Source organism: Thalassophryne amazonica, chromosome 11 (assembly GCF_902500255.1).
Source record: "Thalassophryne amazonica chromosome 11, fThaAma1.1, whole genome shotgun sequence".
NCBI lineage: Eukaryota > Metazoa > Chordata > Actinopteri > Batrachoidiformes > Batrachoididae > Thalassophryne > Thalassophryne amazonica.
In genome coordinates, this window is record NC_047113.1 from 111,293,072 (window position 1) to 111,320,166 (window position 27,095).

The window sequence follows — 27,095 nt, forward strand, 5'->3', positions numbered from 1 at the left end:
TCTAAAGAAAACTGGCAATAAAACTGATTATTATTTATTGGTTTTATCAAGTTTTAGAGATTTGCTTTTAGTTTGAGTTTGAGGAAGATAATTTTAGAATTTTTTATTCTTTATTTTTTTGTTTTTCTTGTATTTAAAATGGCATAAACAAATTCAAATGTGTGAAATTCCAAGTGTTCCAATACTTTTGGAGGGCACAGTATCCTAACCTTATGATGAGTGCAAAATGAGTGCAGTATTATTACTGTTTTGTTTAAGAATGTTTAATTTTCACTGTTGCTGCACTTTGTGTCAAATCATAGTCATATCATATATCATATTGATATGAAAATTAAGTAAGGTATATCTTCTATTATACATTCCAAATCTAAGGTGGAACTCTACTAGTGTTTACTAAGGTACACATAAAGATCTTAAAAAAAAAAAAAAAAAAAAAAAAAAAAGAGCGAGTCGAGCCACTTAGGTTCCTGGTCTAAAGAACCAGGGATGGTAGGTTGAAAAGCTTTTTTTATCCCATGGGAACTCTGCCTACACATCTAAGTGGTTCAAGAATATGGACAGCAGGTATATACGAGGTCTGTCAATAAAGCAACGGTCCTTTTTATTTTTTTCAAAAACTATATGGATTTCATTCATATGTTTTTACCTCAGACATGCTTGAACCCTCGTGTGCATGCGTGAGTTTTTCCACGCCTGTCGGTGACGTCATTCGCCTGTGAGCACTCCTTGTGGGAGGAGTCGTCCAGCTCCTCGTCGGAATTCCTTTGTCTGAGAAGTTGCTGAGAGACTGGCGCTTTGTTTGATCAAAATTTTTTGTAAACCTGTGAGACACATCGAAGTGGACACGGTTCGAAAAATTAAACTGGTTTTCAGTGAAAATTTTAACGGCTGATGAGAGATTTTGAGGTGATTCTGTCGCTTTAAGGACTTCCCACGGTGCGAGACGTTGCGCAGCGCTCTCAGGCGGCGTCATCAGCCTGTTCAAGCTGAAAACCTCCACATTTCAGGCTCTATTGATCCAGGACGTCGTGAGAGAACAGAGAAGTTTCAGAAGAAGTCGGTTTCAGCATTTTATCCGGATATTCCACTGTTAAAGGAAATTTTTTTAATGAAAGACGTGCGGACGGGTCCGCGCGTCGGGACGCAGCCGCCGCGACGCTCCGCCACAGGAAAAACACCTCCGTGTTGATAACCATTTGTAAAATCCAGGCGGCTTTTGATGGCTTTCAGTGGAGTGAGTATATGAGAAATTGTTTAACAGCAGGACATGTTCCAACTTGTCCTTAAGGCTTCCAACAGAGGTGTTTTTCCCGTCCGCACGTCTTTCATTAAAAAAATCTCCTTTAACAGTGGAATATCCAGATAAAATGCTGAAACCGACTTCTTCTGAAACTTCTCTGTTCTCTCACGACGTCCTGGATCAATAGAGCCTGAAATGTGGAGGTTTTCAGCTTGAAACAGGCTGACGACGGTGCCTGAGAGCGCTGCGCGACGTCTCGCACCGTGGGAAGTCCTTAAAGCGACAGTATCACCTCAAAATCTCTCATCAGCCGTTAAAATTTTCACTGAAAACCAGCTTAATTTTTCGAACCGTGTCCACTTCGATGTGTCTCACAGGTTTAGAAAAAATTTTGATCAAACAAAGCGCCAGTCTCTCAGCAACTTCTCAGACAAAGGAATTCCGACGAGGGGCTGGACGACTCCTCCCACAAGGAGTGCTCACAGGCGAATGACGTCACCGACAGGCGTGGAAAAACTCACGCATGCGCACGAGGGTTCAAGCATGTCTGACGTAAAAACATATGAATGAAATCCATATAGTTTTTGAAAAAAATAAAAAGGACCGTCACTTTATTGACAGCCCTCGTAAGTGACATCTACATGACAATTTCTATGACTATATTGAGATATATGATAATTTGTCCATATTGTACAGCCCTACTGTCAACTAGCTGAAGACTCTGAATATTAATTTACATCTACATTAAAAAAAAAATGCTTAAAGTGGCAGGGGGTTAAGAGGACTGTAATTAGGGGGGTCAGCTGATAAACAAAAAAAAGAAAAATGCTTAAAAAGGTGAGGAGTATGGGGGCAGAGCCCCTCCAGAAGGTGAAAGGCAAATTAAGGAAAATGTCTGAAAGGTTGTAGTCATGCTCCCAAGAACAATTTTACTGAAAAAAGTCTGAAGGACCTAAAGGACATGGTTAGATGGTGAGGAGTTTTTCCAGGCATGTGAGAGGCAAATAAAGAAAAATGCTTAAAAAGAGCCTCCCAGAAGCTGAAAGGTTTTTGCTATGCTAATGCTCTGCTGAAGCATTTTTTCAAAATAAAGTCTGAAGGACCTAAATGATATGGTGAGATGCTGACGAGCTTCGCTCAATCATGTCCGCGACATATGCATATTAGCTTATTCCTGCCTTTAGTTGAAATTCATGCTCCTTTGAGGAAGTTTACTGCCATGAACATTGTCACACCCTGGTTGTATGATGAAACTAAAGACTCTATTAAAATGAGAGATCAGATGAAAAAGAGATCAGATTATAACAGGAAATAAATAAATATGACTGGGACCTTTAACATAAAATGAGGAACTCTGTCACCAGACTCAATAATTATTTTATTTATTTATTTATTTATTTTTGAGGATCGAGTTCAGAAAGCAGGAACTGACAGTAAAAAGATATGGAATGTTTTAAATCAGCTGACAGGTAAGAAAAGCAAAATCAATCTGTCCTTTCTTGAGGTAGATAATAAATTCATATCAAAGCCTGTAGATTTTGCTAATTATATTAATGATTATCTTATAAGCATACTAGACAAATTAAGAGGAAAATATGCCTCATCCAAGTAATGTTAAATCTTATCTATTGATAAATAAAATTCTGAATAATAAAAACACCAGTTTTAAATTTGAAAAGTGCAAATAAGCAGTGGTGGGCACAGCTAACCACAAAGTTAGCTTCGATAACAGATAATCAGCTAACTGAAAAGTTTTCTTTTATAAATCTAAACCGATAAACCTCCCAAAAAATTACCAGAAGCTACAGCTAACTGATAACTTTCAATATTGTTTCCGGTACACTTGCAACTACTAACAAGCTGATTTTGAGTTTTAACACCACGATCACTTCTGGTAACATTAAAGGCGACGATGAGTCAGCACTTCTGTCTTTGAGCACCCTGCCCATTGTTGGAAGCTCCTGTTTACTCCATAGCTTACAGCAGTGAAGCAGTTGAGAGGAGCCACAAAGCTCAACTCTCTACTCAATAGCAGTGTGAGGCGGAGGCCTTGGAAAATAAAGCAGTTTTGACTTATGGTTTTGATTTATAAATAAAATTAATAAGAATATAATAACTCCATTAATATCAATTCTGTAATTTGTACAAAGTTAAAATATAACACATATCTTTTAATTTTAAATAATGCACTAATTCCTAACACATATTTTTAACTTTTAAATAATGCACTAATTCTGAAGTTTTGTAACAAACAGACAGATGCCAAAGGGATTAGGGGTAAATGAGCCTCCACTAACACTGATTGGTTGACTCATTTATTCTATGTAAAAAACAACAGATTAACGTGAGGTGTGTGTGTTGGTGTTTATATATAAATGTCCTTTTGTAAAATATGCCTTTTTTATTTGTTAAAAAAAAAAAGCCATTTGCAAAAAGCCAAAAGTTCAAGTTGTGATTTGACAACCAACTGATACCTTCACTCAAGCACATTGTAAACACTGACACAATGGAGTTTGATGCGGAAGAGTTCAGAAAGATACAATTGGATTGGTTTGATTACCATTTACAGTTCGCGATGAAAGACTTGGGTGTTAACTTTGTGTTAAAGTCAGAACAAGAAGCTACACTGAAAGAGATCTATCTGGGAAGAGACACCTTCTGTGTGTTATCACTCCAACGAGAGCGGCATGCTGAGCAGGATGGCAAAAGTAGTCTGGCGAGCTCAATCTTTGGGTGCGAGCTATCCCACAGTTCCATAATCAGTCAATCAACCCTTTTCTTATATAGCGCCAAATCACAACAAACAGTTGCCCCAAGGCGCTCCATATTGTAAGGCAAGGCCATACAATAATTATGAAAAACCCCAACGGTCAAAACGACCCCCTATGAGCAAGCACTTGGCCACAGTGGGAAGGAAAAACTCCCTTTTAACAGGAAGAAACCTCCAGCAGAACCAGGCTCAGGGAGGGGCAGTCTTCTGCTGAGACTGGTTGGGGCTGAGGGAAAGAACCAGGAAAAAGACATGCCGAGAAGGGGGGCAGAGATCGATCACTAATGATTAAATGCAGAGTGATGCATACGGAGCAAAAAGAGAAACAGTGCATCATGGGAACCCCCCCACAGTCTACGTCTAAAGCAACATAACCAAGGGATGGTCCAGGGTCACCCGATCCAGCCCTAACTATAAGCCTTAGCGAAAAGGAAAGTTTTAAGCCTAATCTTAAAAGTAGAGAGGGTATCTGTCTCCCTGATCTGAATTGGGAGCTGGTTCCACAGGAGAGGAGCCTGAAAGCTGAAGGCTCTGCCTCCCATTCTACTCTTACAAACCCTAGGAACTACAAGTAAGCCCGCAGTCTGAGAGTGAAGCGCTCTAATGGGGTAATATGGTACTACGAGGTCCCTAAGATAAGATGGGACCTGATTATTCAAAACCTTATAAGTAAGAAGAAGAATTTTAAATTCTATTCTAGAATTAACAGGAAGCCAATGAAGAGAGGCCAACACGGGTGAGATATGCTCTCTCCTGCTAGTCCCCGTCAGTACTCTAGCTGCAGCATTCTGAACCAACTGAAGGCTTTTTAGGGAACTTTTAGGACAACCTGATAATAATGAATTACAATAGTCCAGCCTAGAGGAAATAAATGCATGAATTAGTTTTTCAGCATCACTCTGAGACAAGACCTTTCTGATTTTAGAGATATTGCGTAAATGCAAAAAGGCAGTCCTACATATTTGTTTAATATGCGCTTTGAATGACATATCCTGATCAAAAATGACTCCAAGATTTCTCACAGTATTACTAGAGATCAGGGAAATGCCATCCAGGGTAACGATCTGGTTAGACACCATGCTTCTAAGATTTGTGGGGCCAAGTACAATAACTTCAGTTTTATCTGAGTTTAAAAGCAGGAAATTAGAGGTCATCCATGTCTTTATGTCTATAAGACAATCCTGCAGTTTAGCTAATTGGTGTGTATCCTCTGGCTTCATGGATAGATAAAGCTGGGTATCATCTGCGTAACAATGAAAATTTAAGCAATACCGTCTAATAATACTGCCTACGGGAAGCATGTATAAAGTGAATAAAATTGGTCCTAGCACAGAACCTTGTGGAACTCCACAATTAACTTTAGTCTGTGAAGAAGATTCCCCATTTACATGAACAAACTGTAATCTATTAGACAAATATGATTCAAACCACCGCAGCGCAGTGCCTTTAATACCTATGACATGCTCTAATCTCTGTAATAAAATTTTATGGTCAACAGTATCAAAAGCAGCACTGAGGTCCAACAGAACAAGCACAGAGATAAGTCCACTGTCCGAAGCCATAAGAAGATCATTTGTAACCTTCACTAATGCTGTTTCTGTACTATGATGAATTCTAAAACCTGACTGAAACTCTTCAAATAGACCATTCCTCTGCAGGTGATCAGTTAGCTGTTTTACAACTACCCTCTCAAGAATCTTTGAGAGAAAAGGAAGGTTGGAGATTGGCCTATAATTAGCTAAGATAGCTGGGTCAAGTGATGGCTTTTTAAGTAATGGTTTAATTACTGCCACCTTAAAGGCCTGTGGTACATAACCAACTAACAAAGATAGATTGATCATATTTAAGATTGAAGCATTAAATAATGGTAGGACTTCCTTGAGCAGCCTGGCAGGAATGGGGTCTAATAAACATGTTGATGGTTTGGATGAAGTAACTAATGAAAATAACTCAGACAGAACAATCGGAGAGAAAGAGTCTAACCAAATACCGGCATCACTGAAAGCAGCCAAAGATAACGATACATCTTTGGGATGGTTATGAGTAATTTTTTCTCTAATAGTCAAAATTTTGTTAGCAAAGAAAGTCATGAAGTCATTACTAGTTAAAGTTAATGGAATACTCAGCTCAATAGAGCTCTGACTCTTTGTCAGCCTGGCTACAGTGCTGAAAAGAAACCTGGGGTTGTTCTTATTTTCTTCAATTAGTGATGAGTAGAAAGATGTCCTAGCTTTATGGAGGGCTTTTTTATAGAGCAACAGACTCTTTTTCCAGGCTAAGTGAAGATCTTCTAAATTAGTGAAACGCCATTTCCTCTCCAACTTACGGGTTATCTGCTTTAAGCTACGAGTTTGTGAGTTATACCACGGAGTCAGGCACTTCTGATTTAAAGCTCTCTTTTTTAGAGGAGCTACAGCATCCAAAGTTGTCTTCAATGAGGATGTAAAACTATTGACGAGATACTCTATCTCACTTACAGAGTTTAGGTAGCTACTCTGCACTGTGTTGGTATATGGCATTAGAGAACATAAAGAAGGAATCATATCCTTAAACCTAGTTACAGCGCTTTCTGAAAGACTTCTAGTGTAATGAAACTTATTCCCCACTGCAGGGTAGTCCATCAGGGTAAATGTAAATGTTATTAAAAAATGATCAGACAGAAGGGAGTTTTCAGGGAATACTGTTAAGTCTTCTATTTCCATACCATAAGTCAGAACAAGATCTAAAATAGCAGAGATGTCGGTCCAGTGAGAGCGGCACTCTGAATAGGGTGATAACCGGGGTCAAAATAAATAGAACACTGCCATCTACTGGCGTTCAGACACTCATACTGCCATGAACACTACTGGCCAGTAGATGGCAGTAGAGACTGTGAAAACTTGCCAAAACAAAATTCCAGATAATCCGTGTCTGTTACATTTAAGATGCATGGAATAAATGCAAACTGAATTTCAGACATCTTATATATTACTCTGAAACAAAGACGACAGACAGCGTTTGACACTATTACCCATAATGCACCTGGACACAGCATGTCCACACTAAAACCTTCAAAATTAGTGCATTACTTTAAAACTAAAACATATATTTGATATTTTCACTTTATAAAACTTCAGACATGACATTAATTTAAATAACTTGCCCGAAATTAGTTTGGTTAAAATTTTAACCATAAGTTAAAACTGTATGCCTCTGGATGACTTGGATGATATTTCCGGCATATCAGTATGGGGTCAAAAGAAATGAGCTTTTTTTCTTTTCTGTGACCTTTTCTCGTTTGGCTGCAGAAGATAGAGCGGTTTCTCCTGAAACCAGCTCTCCTCTGTTTGCAGAGGATAGAACTGTGCATCTACTACAAAACATTTAAGAGGTAGGTAATCAACTGGTTTTAGACTAAATAAATGTTTGTAACTATTAAGTTTTGTTTACTACGCCTGCAAAAACAGGTTAGCGGTCTAAAAATTATCAGACCAAAACTTATCGGAAGATAATTGGTCAGATGATGGTTTTTAAAGTTATCTGAAAACCTAATCCGACAATGCAAACATTAGCTTCAATAATTAGCGGTTAGCAGATTAGCAGAATTGTGCCCACCACTGCAAATAAGGTCAAGGAATTCCTGAAATCCTGCAAAGACAAGCCCCCGGGTGTTGATGGTCTTGACAGTAGGCTTCTCAAACTTGCAGCTGATTGTATTGGTCTTGTTTTAGCCCATATAATAAACCTCAGCTTTACTTGCAATCCATGTCCACAAGCGTGGAAACAGGCTAAAATTATCCCACTACCGAAAAATAAGAAACTTCCGTTGTCGACTTTAAATAGTCAACCCATAAGTATTCTACCCATGTTAGGAAAAATTATGGAGTCTATTGTGGAATGCCACAAGGGAGTTGCCTTGGTCCATTATTATTTACAATTTTCACAAATAATTTACCATATATTTTACATAAAGCTAGTGTAGTGATGTATGCTGATGATTCAACAATTTATACATCAGCATGCTCACGCAATTAATTAGAAACTGTTTTAAATATGGAACTGCATAATGTAGTTGACCGGGTAACATCTAACAAGCTAGTGTTAAATACAGTAGAGACTAACTGTATGATTCACTGGTCAACAACAAATTTGTTGTCTGCGTTTTTTAGGACGAATCTGATGCGCTGAATCCAAAAATCACATTGGTTTTGCTCAATCAGGTCAAGTTTTTGAGTTATGGCCACATGTCGTTTTTTAGGTTTTTGTTCACATGTACGCATGTGTTTCTGTGCATGTGGGATAGTAGGGACCGTGCTCAGCATTACACGAAGGACTGGCCTGTGCGGGAGAAATTGGTGCCTTGCAAAGAAAGGAACGTCATCAACGACCCTCTGGTGGACAGAGACAGAATACTCTTCCCACCACTGCACATCAAACTCGGCTTAATCAAGCAGTTCACCAAGGCTCTGGACAAGGATGGTGACTGTTTCACTTACTTGTGCCAGGCTTTTCCAGGATTGACCACGGAGAAGTTGAAAGCTGGCATCTTTAATGGTCCTCAGATCCGTAAGCTCATCAGAGATCCAGAGTTCGAAAACTCAATGAACAAAGTGGAACTGGAAGCGTGGAAGGCATTTGTTCTGGTAATAAAGAACTTTCTTGGCAACAGTAAGGCCAGAAACTACGCAGAACTTGTCAACAACATGCTGACTGCTTTCAGAAACCTGGACTGCAACATGAGCGTCAAGATGCACTACCTATTTTCATATATGGACCGGTTTCCTGAGAACCTGGGTTCAATGAGTGACGAGCAGGGGGAGAGATTCCATCAGGACATGAAAGAGATGGAGACCAGGTATCAGGGTCGCTGGGACGCAGTCATGATAAACTCTGGACGAAATACAAACAACATGGGAAGGTTGTTAAAGGCAAACATACTGGTAGACCAAGGAAGACATCAAAGCGTCAAGACAGAAAACTTAAAGCAATATGTCTCAAAAATTGAAAATGCACAACAAAAACAAATGAGGAACGAATGGGAGGAAACTGGAGTCAACGTCTGTGACTGAACTGTAAGAAACCGCCTAAAGGAAATGGGATTTACATACAGAAAAGCTAAACTAAAGCCATCATTAACACCTAAACAGAAAAAAACAAGGCTACAATGGGCTAAGGAAAAGCAATTGTGGACTGTGGATGACAGGATGAAAATCATATTCAGTGATGAATCTCGAATCTGCATTGGGCAAGGTGATGATGCTGGAACTTTTGTTTGGTGCCGTTCCAATGAGATTTATAAAGATGACTGCCTGAAGAGAACATGTAAATTTCCGCAGTCATTGATGATATGGGGCTGCATGTCAGGTGTCAAGGATTTTATATAGTTCATGCTTATATTATCATTTATTTCCTTTTTCTGAGTACATGTACTTTTCCTCTTTGTGAGAAGAGGAGGTTTTAAAAAGAAAGACTTGTCTGCATTTTTCATGATTGAGCAAACTATTTTTCATTTTGCATAAGTGCCTCATCCTGCTTTGGACGAGCCACAAGGCTCATGTCGCAGGAATGGAAGGTTCCAGCAGTCACCTTGTCCCGATATCTCCCTCTTGCAGACATGACTCATGTCTCCCGACTGTCCTTGTTTGTTTTTTCTCATGTTGATGAACTAAATAAAAGGCTGGGCCAGAGGAGGGAATTTTGGGAGAGCTTTGGAACTGAGCACTTACAAGCTGCTTCTTGTTCTCCTCCTCTGCGCAGAGCAAAAAATATATATATTTGTCTCTCTCTGACTGGTTTCTTTTCAGTGTTTGGGCCTCTCATTTCTTTAAAAACAGGGTGCAAACCCAACAGTTTTTTCTTGGCACCCAACGCGGGGCGTCGACAGATCTTCTCGAGCGAACGGAGGAAGACACGCCGCAGACTGTGCATGGCCGATTCCACTAGAGGGATCGAATGAAAGTCCTGAGGAGTGAATTTTCCGTCGGGCCAGTGACTATAGACGTCCACCTCCGCTCGCCGCAGTAGATTGATGACTCCTCCGAACCAAATGAGGGGCGCAACAAATTAACGTAAGTAATTACTGCCTGCCTGTGAGGAAAATATGTTGAGGAGGGGTTCGAGTCCCCATCCGGAATAAAGTGCGGGGGAGGGAGTTAGAGTCTCCGGTCCTGCCGGCACATTTGGTGGAGGGGTTCAAGTCCCCATCCGGCTGAGAAATACAGGAGGAGTAAGAATAAATTTCAGGAGAAGCAGTTAGAGAGACGCGAATTAATTGATTATTGCAAAAGTGAAACTAAGTGTGTTTGTGGTATGAATGAGAGAAAATTCTGTTTTTGTTGTTTTGTTGTAAGGATTTTGTTGTGTTATTTATGTCTTGATATAAAATGATTTATTTATTTTTTTTTTTAAGATGAGGGCTTGTCTGTAATTGCAATCATTGATGAAATCTGTAATTTATTTTGTATATGTGTGAGAGTTGGAGCGGTTGTGGGAGTGTGTGTGTGTGACAGTGTCGGACTGTATGTGTGGTATTGTTTGACTGAGTATTCCTTAGTAATAATGAAAGAATGAGACTGTGAGTGACTGAAGCACGGACAGCTTGATATCCCATTTTATCAGGGGATAAAAGTGGAGCCGTTGTCTGCAAAGTAGGTCATTTTAAGTCCATACGCACCACACTCACATATTCCCGACGAGTCTGCAAAGAGGGGGATTCCAAGGAAGATCCGCCCCACGGGGTAGAAGCTTGACCTGAACTTTGCAGAGTGAAGGGGAATAGGTGACCAACATGGGAAACACATGCACAGAAAATAAGCCCCTATTTCAGGGCGACGAAAAATACATGCACAAACGCAATCCGGAAAATCTGAAGTACATAACTAAATGGAAAAAGAAATATGGCTTTTCAGGTAAATTGGTTATGCCAGATTGTGAAGGTTTGGTGTTAAAACTTACAGCAGCAGCAAATAAAAAGGGTAACAGGAAAGCAAGAAAAGAAGGAGAAATAGAGTGTGCAAAAGTATGGCTCAGTGAAGCACAGATGAGAGTAGAGGCCATAAAGAGGAAGAAAGACCTGTGGTGACTCTAAAGGTAAATGGACAGGACATGGATTTTCTCTGTGACACAGGAGCATGTAGGACAGTGATAACAGACAGACCTCCCGGAACTAAAATTGCAAAAGAAGTCGTTTGGGTAAAATCTGCAAATGGACAGGTGAATTCAGAGAAAATATTGAAGTTTGTCAATTTTGAAGATCCTGAAACGAACCAAACTGCTTGTGTCTCTGTGGTTTATTCGCCCCATTGTCCAGTAAATTTACTGGGATGAGATTTGATGACTGCCTTATCTATAGGAGTCACGCCAACAGTAGGTGGTATGAGAGCTGTGAGACAGCCTGCTACTGTATATCCAAATTTGGCCCAGGCCTGGCAGTACTCTTTGGATCTGTCGGAGTTGAGACAAACTGAACAATTATTGGAGGAAGGTCTGATGACCTGTGAAAACAGAGAACACGTAGTAATGATGTCACCAAAAGATCTACACATAACTATGCTATTCACTCCACGAAAGGATGAAAGGTATGGAGCAGGATTTCTGCAAATTCCATCAGAATTACAGACAGTAGCACACCTATACACAGACAGAAAACCCACCTCTGTGTGTAGTGTAGTGCTGACCCAAAGTGCAGACAAATGGTACAGAGGAAAACCTGAGGCTGTGCCGCATATTTCACTGACAAGGGCAGACACTCAGTCCTGGAAGGACCTTGGAGGAATTTCTAAAATAGCTGAGGAAGTGACTGATTGGCACGAAGCAGATGCAGTGTCGGTGTGGGATTTCAGTCCATCCACAGGCTTGTATCGGAAATACATGTTTGTAAGTGCTTGGACGACACCGGTGATACATGAAGTAGATCTGGACGATTGAAATTTAACAACATCTGTGTTGTTGACACAGGAAGATGAGACTTTATTGGCCAAACTGCCTCCTCATCTCTGGGTGAATGCACCCACAGATGTAGGACTGTTGAAAAATATTCCGCCAGTCAAAATTAAGCCACGATCTGATTGGAGACCACGGATTAAACAATATCCGTTAAAACCTGAAGCAGAAAAAGGAATTGAACTGGTTATTGCAGAATTATTGGAAGCAGGAGTCATCAGGGAATGTTTAGATGCATCCTGTAACACTCCAATATATCCTGTGAAAAAAGCAGACAATCAGAATTGGCGAATGGTACAAGACCTACGTGCAGTAAATGCTGCAGTAGAAACTAGTGCCCCTCTGGTCCCAGACCCACATACGCTGCTAAATAGATTAAGTCCTGGAAACATGTACTTCTCTGTCATAGACATCAGTAATGCATTTTTCTCAGTACCTGTTCATCCAGACTCTCAATTTTGGTTTGCTTTTACATTCAAAGGGAAAAGATACACATATACAAGACTCCCTCAAGGTTTTGCTGACAGTCCGACCATTTTTACACAAGCAATAAATTGTTGCTTATCTTCATTTACTCCACCAGAAGATTCACAAATCTTGGTGTATGTAGATGACATTTTGGTGGCAGGAAAGACAAAAGACAGCTGTACAAAATGTACTATGATACTTTTGCAACATTTGGCAGAAACAGGAAGTAAAATTAAAAAGCAAAAGTTGCAGTTCGTGCAACCACAAGTGACTTATTTAGGCCACATCCTATCAGCTGAGGGGAAACGAATACAAGACGATCGAAAGCACGCTATTCTCAAAGCGCCTAAACCGTCAACAAAAAAGGAAATGATGACTTTCTTAGGTATCTGTAATTATTGCAGAGCCTGGATTCCATGTTATGCAGAGAAGGTGCAGAAATTGCAGGATTTAATACACTCTATACCAATGGCTATGAGTGACAAAATACAGTGGAATAAAGAAGCTGAAGAACAGTTTACAGCTCTTAAACAAGAACTTGTGGGTTCCACAGTATTATCTCTGCCCAATTATGCTAAGCCATTCACTCTCATGGTGGACACAAAACAGGGATTCATGTGTGCAGTCTTGCTACAACAACATGGTAATAAAAATAAACCAGTCAGCTATTATTCCAAACGTTTGGATCCAGTGGCACAGGGCCTACCTCCCTGTGTCCAGGCAGTATGCGGAGTAGCAATGGCAGTGGAAATTACAGCGGATGTTGTTTTGTTCCACCCATTGACTGTTAAAGTACCACACACAGTCAGTGTGTTACTCCTGCAAACAAAGATGACATTCTTATCGCCTGCTAGACAGATAGCTTATACAGCAATGCTATTGTCTCAGCCACATATTACCATTGAAAGATGCAACACCTTGAATCCCGCCACGCTCCTACCTACTGAGATAGATGGTGAACCGCATGATTGTTTGGCAGACACACAGAAACAACAATTACCTCGACCAGACTTAACAGACAAACCATTTACAGATGGACTACATTACTGTGTGGATGGCTCATGTTTCAAAGATCAGAAAGGACAGACATTAACAGGCTATGCTGTTGTTCAATTACCAAATACTGTTATTGAAGCAAAACAGATCGATCATTTTAAATCAGCCCAAGCTGCAGAACTCATTGCATTAACCAGAGCTTGTATCTTGGCTAAAGGACAGAAACTGACAGTCTATACAGACAGTCAATATGCATTTTCAACAATTTGGTTCTTTGCAAAACAATGGCAACTGTTGTGTGTTGGGGGGGGGGGGTGTGGCTGGACATTTTGGTGTTCTTTTCTTTTCTTTGCTCTCCAGGTGGTATGAAAACTGATTTGTCTGTGGAGAAGGTGCTGGCTGAAGAGTCCTTCACCCTCATCAACGTTATGTGCAGCACCTCTGGATGGTGCTCACATGCAACCTTAAAGACTTTCAGCTGAAGCAGATAATTTGATGGCATTCTGCATTTAAGCCATGTGTGATTCAAGCAGAATTGCCAGGAACTCGACCTTGTGATGTTCGTTTGTGAGACGCTGAGGACCGCGCCTGGGTTTGACACATCGTGCCTGTGAAGCAGGAAGGGTGAGGGAGACATGCTGTCAGCACACATCAGAGGTGATTAATTGTTTGACTACTTGTTGATAGTAACTTGGTATTTTGTTACGCAGTATATTTGAATTGTGATGAGAATTGTGCAGCTCGCTTCTCACTGCTGTGGCGTGCGGACAACTGATCCTCCACCTGTTGTGAGAAGCTGCTCATTTACATAAAGCTTAAATTCAGACCTGAATGTGTTGCTGATAGTGTGTGCCTTTTGAAGGATATTGCTTGTAACTGCTGACTTACCTCACCTCTTCTATCCTTCGCAGAGAGTCGGTTTGTCGTGTCCACCTGGGGGGTGTTTGGCGGTAAAAGTGAGTCCAGAAGCGCCGGGCTTCGATCCTTTTAGGCGCTGGAGAGTGTGCCAGCCTTCACTCCACCAGACTGACGCATCTTTTGTTCATTCACTTTGTTATGCACCAGAGGGTGGAAAGAATAAATTGTTTTGTTATTGGAACCGCTTTCTGGTTATTTTAGCGCTGGGTTCCGTCAGACGCAGGTCCGCTCCTCAACCCGCGTCGACACATAACAGGCAACAAAGAGGTATGATAACCTCTACAGGGAAACCAGTGACACATGCAGGCTTACTCACAAATTTGCTAGAAGCAGTGACATTACCATCACACCTGGCATTATGTAAATGCGCAGCCCACACCAGAGGTACAGATTTTGTCTCCAGAGGAAACTGCCTGGCAGACAAAATAGCGAAAGAAGCAGCAGCTGGTCGATATGGCACTTCTTCTATTTACACAGCTCAGACAGACAATGAACCATTAATAGATTCTGACCTTTTATTGGATATGCAAAAACAGGCACCAGCGCAGGAACGACATTTGTGGTTGAAAAATGGGGCAACCCCAAACCCCAAAGGACTTTATTGTGTACATAACAAACCCATCCTACCCAAAAGCTTATTCAAAGCAGCTGCAATTGCGATGCATGGGTTAACGCATGTGTCGACAGGGGGGATGATATATATGGATTTAATTTATACTCAAAAAATTTTTGTAAAGCCTGTGTTACCTGATTGAAACACAACCCACAGGGAAATATAAGACCCCGGAGAGGGCAATTCCCAAAACCACAGTATCCTTTTCAAATTGTTCATATGGACTTTATTGAACTAAATCGATGTGGACCTTATCAATACTGTCTAGTATTAATTGATGCCTTTTCAAAATGGGTAGAAATTGTTCCATCACAAAAAGCAGATGCTTTAACAGTAGCAAAAGCATTGTGTAAGACAATTATTCCGTATTATGGAATACCAGAGACATTGTACAGTGATAATGGAACACATTTTGTAAATGAAGTTGTACAAAGAGTAGCAGAACACATGAAAATTAAGTTAAAACATCATTGTGCTTACCACCCACAAAGTGCAGGATTAGTGGAAAGGACAAATGGCACAATAAAAACAAGACTAAGGAAATGTATGGAAGAGACAAAACAAACCTGGATTGAATGTTTGGACCTAGTAAAATTGTATATGAGAATAACACCAACACCATCAGGTTTAACACCATTTGAGATACTTTATGGACGACCATATTGTCTACCAATTTTTTGACATGGATACTAAAACAGCAGATGAGGAACAAACATTAGCAGATTTTATGAAAAAGACATTAACACAGAAAGAGATAACTCAAACACATTTACTGCTGAATAATTTTGATCTCCCACAGGACGGCCTTCCAGTAGTCCAGCCAGGAGACTGGGTATTCATCAGAGTGATTAAGAGGAAGAACTGGTCCAGTCCTCGTTGGGAAGGTCCATACCAAGTGCTGTTAACAACACCAACTGCAGTAAAGATAGCGGAGAGATCAACGTGGATACATCTAAGTCACTGTAAGATACAGCGTGTGTTGGCTGCCTCCACAGTGTAAGGGGAAGTCTGGCTACAAAGGGAGTCTATTTAATTAGCAATAGATTGTCTCAACGCCAGTGAAGCAGGGAGATCCTTGCACTATTAGGTGAGGTTGGTTAACAACACTGTATCCTAGCAATCATGACTGAACTACAGCAGACCCCGGAGCGGCGTGCTCAGCGCCGCCGCTGCCGGACTGTTGGTAGGGCAGCCGGTTGCGTTGTGATCTTAGTGTGTTTCATGCTCCTCGGATTCCTGGCCTGGTGGTTGACCCAAGAATTGAAGCTCACTGTGGACCGAGCCAGAGAACAACGGAAGCAACGTCAGAAGAGGTTTATTCATAATGTGAATGAGACAGATGGACACCCTCATATATACCATACTAATATGTGGTACAGATATGTTCATTTATTGGCTATGGAATTACATGTTACTAATTGTTATGTTTGTTCGCAAATGCCTATATCCTCAACACACCCAGCTCTGACGGCTAAACCGTACCCTGCTAGGGTGACAGAATATCTTATCATACAGATGCATAATCAAACTGTATTTCGGGGGCAACAGTTCTCAGCAAATCTGACAAGACGTAATACCACTTGCCTCAGTGCAACCACTTTTATGATAGGGATTTCAACAGAAGACGTACAAGCGTGCCCAAGTGCTGCTTCATTGACTAGACTGAAGGGAAATGCAAAAATATCATCACATGTTAAATTGTCATCACAACGGCCATTCCCGATTTGCTTTTACGGGACAGGGAATAAAACTGTAGGTAAAATTAAGAAACATCTGTGTACCCAAACTTATGTTTTATCAAATAATTTAAGCCTAACCAAAACATATTATGAGGATGGTACTTATCTTCGTCACATTGGACGGGGATGTAATCATACAGGCTCCTGTCCATGGGGAACGGATGAATCATGTGCTTATGTTAGTAAGTTTTTGCTACCACCTGCAAATGGTACTCCGGTGTATGATGACATCTATTGGCTTTGTGGTTCCAGACTGTACATGAGTCTCCCACCAAATTGGGGTGGTGTGTGTGCACCTACCCAGGTGACTGACCATGCATATGTGGTAGTGCCAAGGACCCCCACAAAGAAGAATGGCAGCACCAGACGGAGGAGATCGATATACCCAGATGCACTGCCACATGATCACATGTGGGGCTCGGATGTACCAAAGGACCAAAAATTGTGGTCTGTAGGAGATAAAATAGCACATTCACTGTTCCCCTGGATAGGAGTGGTAAAAAATTAATTAATTATTGAAACTCTGAATTATCGATTGGGTCTGTTCATGAATGTAACTGAGAAAATAGTAGCAGCTCAAAACACTGAAATAGATGCTTTACGTACCATGGTGATGCAAAATCGCATGGTTTTAGACTTGCTTACTGGTTCACAGGGAGGAGTTTGTGTTCTGCTGAACACAACATGCTGTACTTTCATCCCAGACTCCATTCATTCAGTGGATGTGCAGGACGCATTGGAAGAGCTGAATAAACTTTGTGATGCAATGCATAAAGACACCCTAGCCGTGATCCAGTGGGATCCCTGGTCCTGGTTGACTTCAGGACCATGGTGGCAGTTACTATTGAAAATAATGACACCAGTTATTATAGTCCTGATTCTGATTGGACTTTGCATGTGTTGTGTGATCCCTTGTATCAAAACAATGGTTGGCAAAATGGTTTCAAATATATTCGTGCAATGTATTCTGGCTTTCCAACAAACTATGCCAAAATATCAAGCATTGAAACAGTCAGACCTTAGTGGAGAAAACTATAATGACTGTGTTGAGAATTATGATGATATTGAAAAGCTCACAACTCCAGTTTAAGCTTGAACTGTTGACGTGATGAGTTAACACACTCTTAGGCTATGAAGCTTTAGCTGAAAATGTAATAAGACAAGTGGTTAAAGTGGACAAATTTTCTATTGAAGTGTGTTTTGGACATGACAACCTTATGTAAATAAACGATAAACAGGGAGGATTATGTCAAGGATTTTATATAGTTCATGCTTATATTATCATTTATTTTATATAGTTCATGCTTATATTATCATTTATTTCCTTTTTGTGAGTACGTGTACTTTTCCTCTTTGTGAGAAGAGGAAAAGTACGTGTACTTTTCCTCTTTGTGAGAAGAGGAGGGTTTAAAAAGAAAGAATTGTCTGCATTTTTCATGATTGAGCAAAGTATTTTTCATTTTGCATAAGTGCCTCATCCTGCTTTGGACGAGCCACAAGGCTCATGTCGCAGGAATGGAAGGTTCCAGCAGTCACCTTGTCCCGATATCTCCCTCTTGCAGACATGACTCATGTGTAACCTCTCCCGACTGTCCTTGTTTGTTTTTTCTCATGTTGATGAACTAAATAAAAGGCTGGGCCAGAGGAGGAGATTTTGGGAGAGCTTTGGAGCTGAGCACTTACAAGCTGCTTCTTGTTCTCCTCTGCGCAGAGCAAAAAATATATATATTTGTCTCTCTCTGACTGGTTTCTTTTCAGTGTTTGGGCCTCTCATTTCTTTAAAAACAGGGTGCAAACCCAACACAGGTAAAGGCACTGGGGAGATGGCTGTCATTACATCATCAATAAATGCACAAGTTTACGTTGATATTTTGGACACTTTTCTTATCCCATCAATTGAAAGGATGTTTGGGAATGATGAAATCATTTTTCAAGATGATAATGCATCTTGCCATAGAGCAAAAACTGTGAAAACATTCCTTGCAAAAAGACACATAGGGTCAATGTCATGACCTGCAAATAGTCCGGATCTTAATCCAATTGAAAATCTTTGGTGGACGTTGAAGAAAATGGTCCATGACAAGGCTCCAACCTACAAAGCTGATCTGGCAACAGCAATCAGAGAAAGTTGGAGCCAGACTGATGAAGAGTACTGTTTGTCACTCATTAAGTCCATGCCTCAGAGACTGCAAGCTGTTATAAAAGCCAGAGGTGGTGCAACAAAATACTAGTGATGTGTTGGAGCGTTCTTTTGTTTTTCATGATTCCATAATTTTTTCCTCAGAATTGAGTGATTCCATATTTTTTTCCCTCTGCTTGGTCTAAAAAAGTAACCGTTACTGACTGCCACAACTTTTTTTCCTGATTTCTTATAGTGTTTCTTAAAGCCAGAAAGTTGCCATTTGAAATGACTTTATTTTTGTGTCATGTCTGTGATCTGCTTTTTTTAAAAAAAAAAAAAAAAATTAAACAACTTCAGCATATTATCCGGATATTCCACTGTTAAAGGAGATTTTTTTTAATGAAAGACGTGCGGACGGGTCCGCGCGTCGGGACGCAGCCGGCGCGGTGTGGCGGCACAGGAAAAACACCTCCGTGTTGATAACCATTTGTAAAATCCAGGCGGCTTTTGATGGCTTTCAGTGGAGTGAGTATATGAGAAATTGTTTAACAGCTGGACATGTTCCAACTTGTCCTTAAGGCTTCCAACAGAGGTGTTTTTCCTGTGGCGGAGCGTCACGGCGGCGGCTGAAATCCATATAGTTTTTGAAAAAATAAAAAGGACCTATACTTTATTGACAGACCTCGTATGACAGTTGTCTAATATGAGCTAGTTGCAGTAATTTATGAATGAATTACTTCCTATTCTGCAGGGGATTTATTTTGGTGTTTGTTAACATGATATATTACTGACGAAAGAGAATAGAATTAAATAAAGCCACTCCAGCAAGATTCTGACAGAACCAACAGCTTACTTTTGCCTGATGTGCAGGGTGTTTCTGAGATCAGGTGTTGGCAGACACCTGCTTCCAAAGTTAAAACTGTATGCCTCTGGATGACTTGGATGATATTTCCGGCATATCAGTATGGGGTCAAAAGAAATGAGCTTTTTTTCTTTTCTGTGACCTTTTCTCGTTTGGCTGCAGAAGATAGAGCGGTTTCTCCTGAAACCAGCTCTCCTCTGTTTGCAGAGGATAGAACTGTGCATCTACTACAAAACATTTAAGAGGTAGGTAATCAACTGGTTTTAGACTAAATAAATGTTTGTAACTATTAAGTTTTGTTTACTACGCCTGCAAAAACAGGTTAGCGGTCTAAAAATTATCAGACCAAAACTTATCGGAAGATAATTGGTCAGATGATGGTTTTTAAAGTTATCTGAAAACCTAATCCGACAATGCAAACATTAGCTTCAATAATTAGCGGTTAGCAGATTAGCAGAATTGTGCCCACCACTGCAAATAAGGTCAAGGAATTCCTGAAATCCTGCAAAGACAAGCCCCCGGGTGTTGATGGTCTTGACAGTAGGCTTCTCAAACTTGCAGCTGATTGTATTGGTCTTGTTTTAGCCCATATAATAAACCTCAGCTTTACTTGCAATCCATGTCCACAAGCGTGGAAACAGGCTAAAATTATCCCACTACCGAAAAATAAGAAACTTCCGTTGTCGACTTTAAATAGTCAACCCATAAGTATTCTACCCATGTTAGGAAAAATTATGGAGTCTATTGTGGAATGCCACAAGGGAGTTGCCTTGGTCCATTATTATTTACAATTTTCACAAATAATTTACCATATATTTTACATAAAGCTAGTGTAGTGATGTATGCTGATGATTCAACAATTTATACATCAGCATGCTCACGCAATTAATTAGAAACTGTTTTAAATATGGAACTGCATAATGTAGTTGACCGGGTAACATCTAACAAGCTAGTGTTAAATACAGTAGAGACTAACTGTATGATTCACTGGTCAACAACAAATTTGTTGTCTGCGTTTTTTAGGACGAATCTGATGCGCTGAATCCAAAAATCACATTGGTTTTGCTCAATCAGGTCAAGTTTTTGAGTTATGGCCACATGTCGTTTTTTAGGTTTTTGTTCACATGTACGCATGTGTTTCTGTGCATGTGGGATAGTAGGGACCGTGCTCAGCATTACACGAAGGACTGGCCTGTGCGGGAGAAATTGGTGCCTTGCAAAGAAAGGAACGTCATCAACGACCCTCTGGTGGACAGAGACAGAATACTCTTCCCACCACTGCACATCAAACTCGGCTTAATCAAGCAGTTCACCAAGGCTCTGGACAAGGATGGTGACTGTTTCACTTACTTGTGCCAGGCTTTTCCAGGATTGACCATGGAGAAGTTGAAAGCTGGCATCTTTAATGGTCCTCAGATCCGTAAGCTCATCAGAGATCCAGAGTTCGAAAACTCAATGAACAAAGTGGAACTGGAAGCGTGGAAGGCATTTGTTCTGGTAATAAAGAACTTTCTTGGCAACAGTAAGGCCAGAAACTACGCAGAACTTGTCAACAACATGCTGACTGCTTTCAGAAACCTGGACTGCAACATGAGCGTCAAGATGCACTACCTATTTTCATATATGGACCGGTTTCCTGAGAACCTGGGTTCAATGAGTGACGAGCAGGGGGAGAGATTCCATCAGGACATGAAAGAGATGGAGACCAGGTATCAGGGTCGCTGGGACGCAGTCATGATAAACTCTGGACGAAATACAAACAACATGGGAAGGTTGTTAAAGGCAAACATACTGGTAGACCAAGGAAGACATCAAAGCGTCAAGACAGAAAACTTAAAGCAATATGTCTCAAAAATTGAAAATGCACAACAAAAACAAATGAGGAACGAATGGGAGGAAACTGGAGTCAACGTCTGTGACTGAACTGTAAGAAACCGCCTAAAGGAAATGGGATTTACATACAGAAAAGCTAAACTAAAGCCATCATTAACACCTAAACAGAAAAAAACAAGGCTACAATGGGCTAAGGAAAAGCAATTGTGGACTGTGGATGACAGGATGAAAATCATATTCAGTGATGAATCTCGAATCTGCATTGGGCAAGGTGATGATGCTGGAACTTTTGTTTGGTGCCGTTCCAATGAGATTTATAAAGATGACTGCCTGAAGAGAACATGTAAATTTCCGCAGTCATTGATGATATGGGGCTGCATGTCAGGTGTCAAGGATTTTATATAGTTCATGCTTATATTATCATTTATTTCCTTTTTCTGAGTACATGTACTTTTCCTCTTTGTGAGAAGAGGAGGTTTTAAAAAGAAAGACTTGTCTGCATTTTTCATGATTGAGCAAACTATTTTTCATTTTGCATAAGTGCCTCATCCTGCTTTGGACGAGCCACAAGGCTCATGTCGCAGGAATGGAAGGTTCCAGCAGTCACCTTGTCCCGATATCTCCCTCTTGCAGACATGACTCATGTCTCCCGACTGTCCTTGTTTGTTTTTTCTCATGTTGATGAACTAAATAAAAGGCTGGGCCAGAGGAGGGAATTTTGGGAGAGCTTTGGAACTGAGCACTTACAAGCTGCTTCTTGTTCTCCTCCTCTGCGCAGAGCAAAAAATATATATATTTGTCTCTCTCTGACTGGTTTCTTTTCAGTGTTTGGGCCTCTCATTTCTTTAAAAACAGGGTGCAAACCCAACAGTTTTTTCTTGGCACCCAACGCGGGGCGTCGACAGATCTTCTCGAGCGAACGGAGGAAGACACGCCGCAGACTGTGCATGGCCGATTCCACTAGAGGGATCGAATGAAAGTCCTGAGGAGTGAATTTTCCGTCGGGCCAGTGACTATAGACGTCCACCTCCGCTCGCCGCAGTAGATTGATGACTCCTCCGAACCAAATGAGGGGCGCAACAAATTAACGTAAGTAATTACTGCCTGCCTGTGAGGAAAATATGTTGAGGAGGGGTTCGAGTCCCCATCCGGAATAAAGTGCGGGGGAGGGAGTTAGAGTCTCCGGTCCTGCCGGCACATTTGGTGGAGGGGTTCAAGTCCCCATCCGGCTGAGAAATACAGGAGGAGTAAGAATAAATTTCAGGAGAAGCAGTTAGAGAGACGCGAATTAATTGATTATTGCAAAAGTGAAACTAAGTGTGTTTGTGGTATGAATGAGAGAAAATTCTGTTTTTGTTGTTTTGTTGTAAGGATTTTGTTGTGTTATTTATGTCTTGATATAAAATGATTTATTTATTTTTTTTTTTAAGATGAGGGCTTGTCTGTAATTGCAATCATTGATGAAATCTGTAATTTATTTTGTATATGTGTGAGAGTTGGAGCGGTTGTGGGAGTGTGTGTGTGTGACAGTGTCGGACTGTATGTGTGGTATTGTTTGACTGAGTATTCCTTAGTAATAATGAAAGAATGAGACTGTGAGTGACTGAAGCACGGACAGCTTGATATCCCATTTTATCAGGGGATAAAAGTGGAGCCGTTGTCTGCAAAGTAGGTCATTTTAAGTCCATACGCACCACACTCACATATTCCCGACGAGTCTGCAAAGAGGGGGATTCCAAGGAAGATCCGCCCCACGGGGTAGAAGCTTGACCTGAACTTTGCAGAGTGAAGGGGAATAGGTGACCAACATGGGAAACACATGCACAGAAAATAAGCCCCTATTTCAGGGCGACGAAAAATACATGCACAAACGCAATCCGGAAAATCTGAAGTACATAACTAAATGGAAAAAGAAATATGGCTTTTCAGGTAAATTGGTTATGCCAGATTGTGAAGGTTTGGTGTTAAAACTTACAGCAGCAGCAAATAAAAAGGGTAACAGGAAAGCAAGAAAAGAAGGAGAAATAGAGTGTGCAAAAGTATGGCTCAGTGAAGCACAGATGAGAGTAGAGGCCATAAAGAGGAAGAAAGACCTGTGGTGACTCTAAAGGTAAATGGACAGGACATGGATTTTCTCTGTGACACAGGAGCATGTAGGACAGTGATAACAGACAGACCTCCCGGAACTAAAATTGCAAAAGAAGTCGTTTGGGTAAAATCTGCAAATGGACAGGTGAATTCAGAGAAAATATTGAAGTTTGTCAATTTTGAAGATCCTGAAACGAACCAAACTGCTTGTGTCTCTGTGGTTTATTCGCCCCATTGTCCAGTAAATTTACTGGGATGAGATTTGATGACTGCCTTATCTATAGGAGTCACGCCAACAGTAGGTGGTATGAGAGCTGTGAGACAGCCTGCTACTGTATATCCAAATTTGGCCCAGGCCTGGCAGTACTCTTTGGATCTGTCGGAGTTGAGACAAACTGAACAATTATTGGAGGAAGGTCTGATGACCTGTGAAAACAGAGAACACGTAGTAATGATGTCACCAAAAGATCTACACATAACTATGCTATTCACTCCACGAAAGGATGAAAGGTATGGAGCAGGATTTCTGCAAATTCCATCAGAATTACAGACAGTAGCACACCTATACACAGACAGAAAACCCACCTCTGTGTGTAGTGTAGTGCTGACCCAAAGTGCAGACAAATGGTACAGAGGAAAACCTGAGGCTGTGCCGCATATTTCACTGACAAGGGCAGACACTCAGTCCTGGAAGGACCTTGGAGGAATTTCTAAAATAGCTGAGGAAGTGACTGATTGGCACGAAGCAGATGCAGTGTCGGTGTGGGATTTCAGTCCATCCACAGGCTTGTATCGGAAATACATGTTTGTAAGTGCTTGGACGACACCGGTGATACATGAAGTAGATCTGGACGATTGAAATTTAACAACATCTGTGTTGTTGACACAGGAAGATGAGACGTTATTGGCCAAACTGCCTCCTCATCTCTGGGTGAATGCACCCACAGATGTAGGACTGTTGAAAAATATTCCGCCAGTCAAAATAAAGCCACGATCTGATTGGAGACCACGGATTAAACAATATCCGTTAAAACCTGAAGCAGAAAAAGGAATTGAACTGGTTATTGCAGAATTATTGGAAGCAGGAGTCATCAGGGAATGTTTAGATGCATCCTGTAACACTCCAATATATCCTGTGAAAAAAGCAGACAATCAGAATTGGCGAATGGTACAAGACCTACGTGCAGTAAATGCTGCAGTAGAAACTAGTGCCCCTCTGGTCCCAGACCCACATACGCTGCTAAATAGATTAAGTCCTGGAAACATGTACTTCTCTGTCATAGACATCAGTAATGCATTTTTCTCAGTACCTGTTCATCCAGACTCTCAATTTTGGTTTGCTTTTACATTCAAAGGGAAAAGATACACATATACAAGACTCCCTCAAGGTTTTGCTGACAGTCCGACCATTTTTACACAAGCAATAAATTGTTGCTTATCTTCATTTACTCCACCAGAAGATTCACAAATCTTGGTGTATGTAGATGACATTTTGGTGGCAGGAAAGACAAAAGACAGCTGTACAAAATGTACTATGATACTTTTGCAACATTTGGCAGAAACAGGAAGTAAAATTAAAAAGCAAAAGTTGCAGTTCGTGCAACCACAAGTGACTTATTTAGGCCACATCCTATCAGCTGAGGGGAAACGAATACAAGACGATCGAAAGCACGCTATTCTCAAAGCGCCTAAACCGTCAACAAAAAAGGAAATGATGACTTTCTTAGGTATCTGTAATTATTGCAGAGCCTGGATTCCATGTTATGCAGAGAAGGTGCAGAAATTGCAGGATTTAATACACTCTATACCAATGGCTATGAGTGACAAAATACAGTGGAATAAAGAAGCTGAAGAACAGTTTACAGCTCTTAAACAAGAACTTGTGGGTTCCACAGTATTATCTCTGCCCAATTATGCTAAGCCATTCACTCTCATGGTGGACACAAAACAGGGATTCATGTGTGCAGTCTTGCTACAACAACATGGTAATAAAATAAACCAGTCAGCTATTATTCCAAACGTTTGGATCCAGTGGCACAGGGCCTACCTCCCTGTGTCCAGGCAGTATGCGGAGTAGCAATGGCAGTGGAAATTACAGCGGATGTTGTTTTGTTCCACCCATTGACTGTTAAAGTACCACACACAGTCAGTGTGTTACTCCTGCAAACAAAGATGACATTCTTATCGCCTGCTAGACAGATAGCTTATACAGCAATGCTATTGTCTCAGCCACATATTACCATTGAAAGATGCAACACCTTGAATCCCGCCACGCTCCTACCTACTGAGATAGATGGTGAACCGCATGATTGTTTGGCAGACACACAGAAACAACAATTACCTCGACCAGACTTAACAGACAAACCATTTACAGATGGACTACATTACTGTGTGGATGGCTCATGTTTCAAAGATCAGAAAGGACAGACATTAACAGGCTATGCTGTTGTTCAATTACCAAATACTGTTATTGAAGCAAAACAGATCGATCATTTTAAATCAGCCCAAGCTGCAGAACTCATTGCATTAACCAGAGCTTGTATCTTGGCTAAAGGACAGAAACTGACAGTCTATACAGACAGTCAATATGCATTTTCAACAATTTGGTTCTTTGCAAAACAATGGCAACTGTTGTGTGTTGGGGGGGGGGGGGTGTGGCTGGACATTTTGGTGTTCTTTTCTTTTCTTTGCTCTCCAGGTGGTATGAAAACTGATTTGTCTGTGGAGAAGGTGCTGGCTGAAGAGTCCTTCACCCTCATCAACGTTATGTGCAGCACCTCTGGATGGTGCTCACATGCAACCTTAAAGACTTTCAGCTGAAGCAGATAATTTGATGGCATTCTGCATTTAAGCCATGTGTGATTCAAGCAGAATTGCCAGGAACTCGACCTTGTGATGTTCGTTTGTGAGACGCTGAGGACCGCGCCTGGGTTTGACACATCGTGCCTGTGAAGCAGGAAGGGTGAGGGAGACATGCTGTCAGCACACATCAGAGGTGATTAATTGTTTGACTACTTGTTGATAGTAACTTGGTATTTTGTTACGCAGTATATTTGAATTGTGATGAGAATTGTGCAGCTCGCTTCTCACTGCTGTGGCGTGCGGACAACTGATCCTCCACCTGTTGTGAGAAGCTGCTCATTTACATAAAGCTTAAATTCAGACCTGAATGTGTTGCTGATAGTGTGTGCCTTTTGAAGGATATTGCTTGTAACTGCTGACTTACCTCACCTCTTCTATCCTTCGCAGAGAGTCGGTTTGTCGTGTCCACCTGGGGGGTGTTTGGCGGTAAAAGTGAGTCCAGAAGCGCCGGGCTTCGATCCTTTTAGGCGCTGGAGAGTGTGCCAGCCTTCACTCCACCAGACTGACGCATCTTTTGTTCATTCACTTTGTTATGCACCAGAGGGTGGAAAGAATAAATTGTTTTGTTATTGGAACCGCTTTCTGGTTATTTTAGCGCTGGGTTCCGTCAGACGCAGGTCCGCTCCTCAACCCGCGTCGACACATAACAGGCAACAAAGAGGTA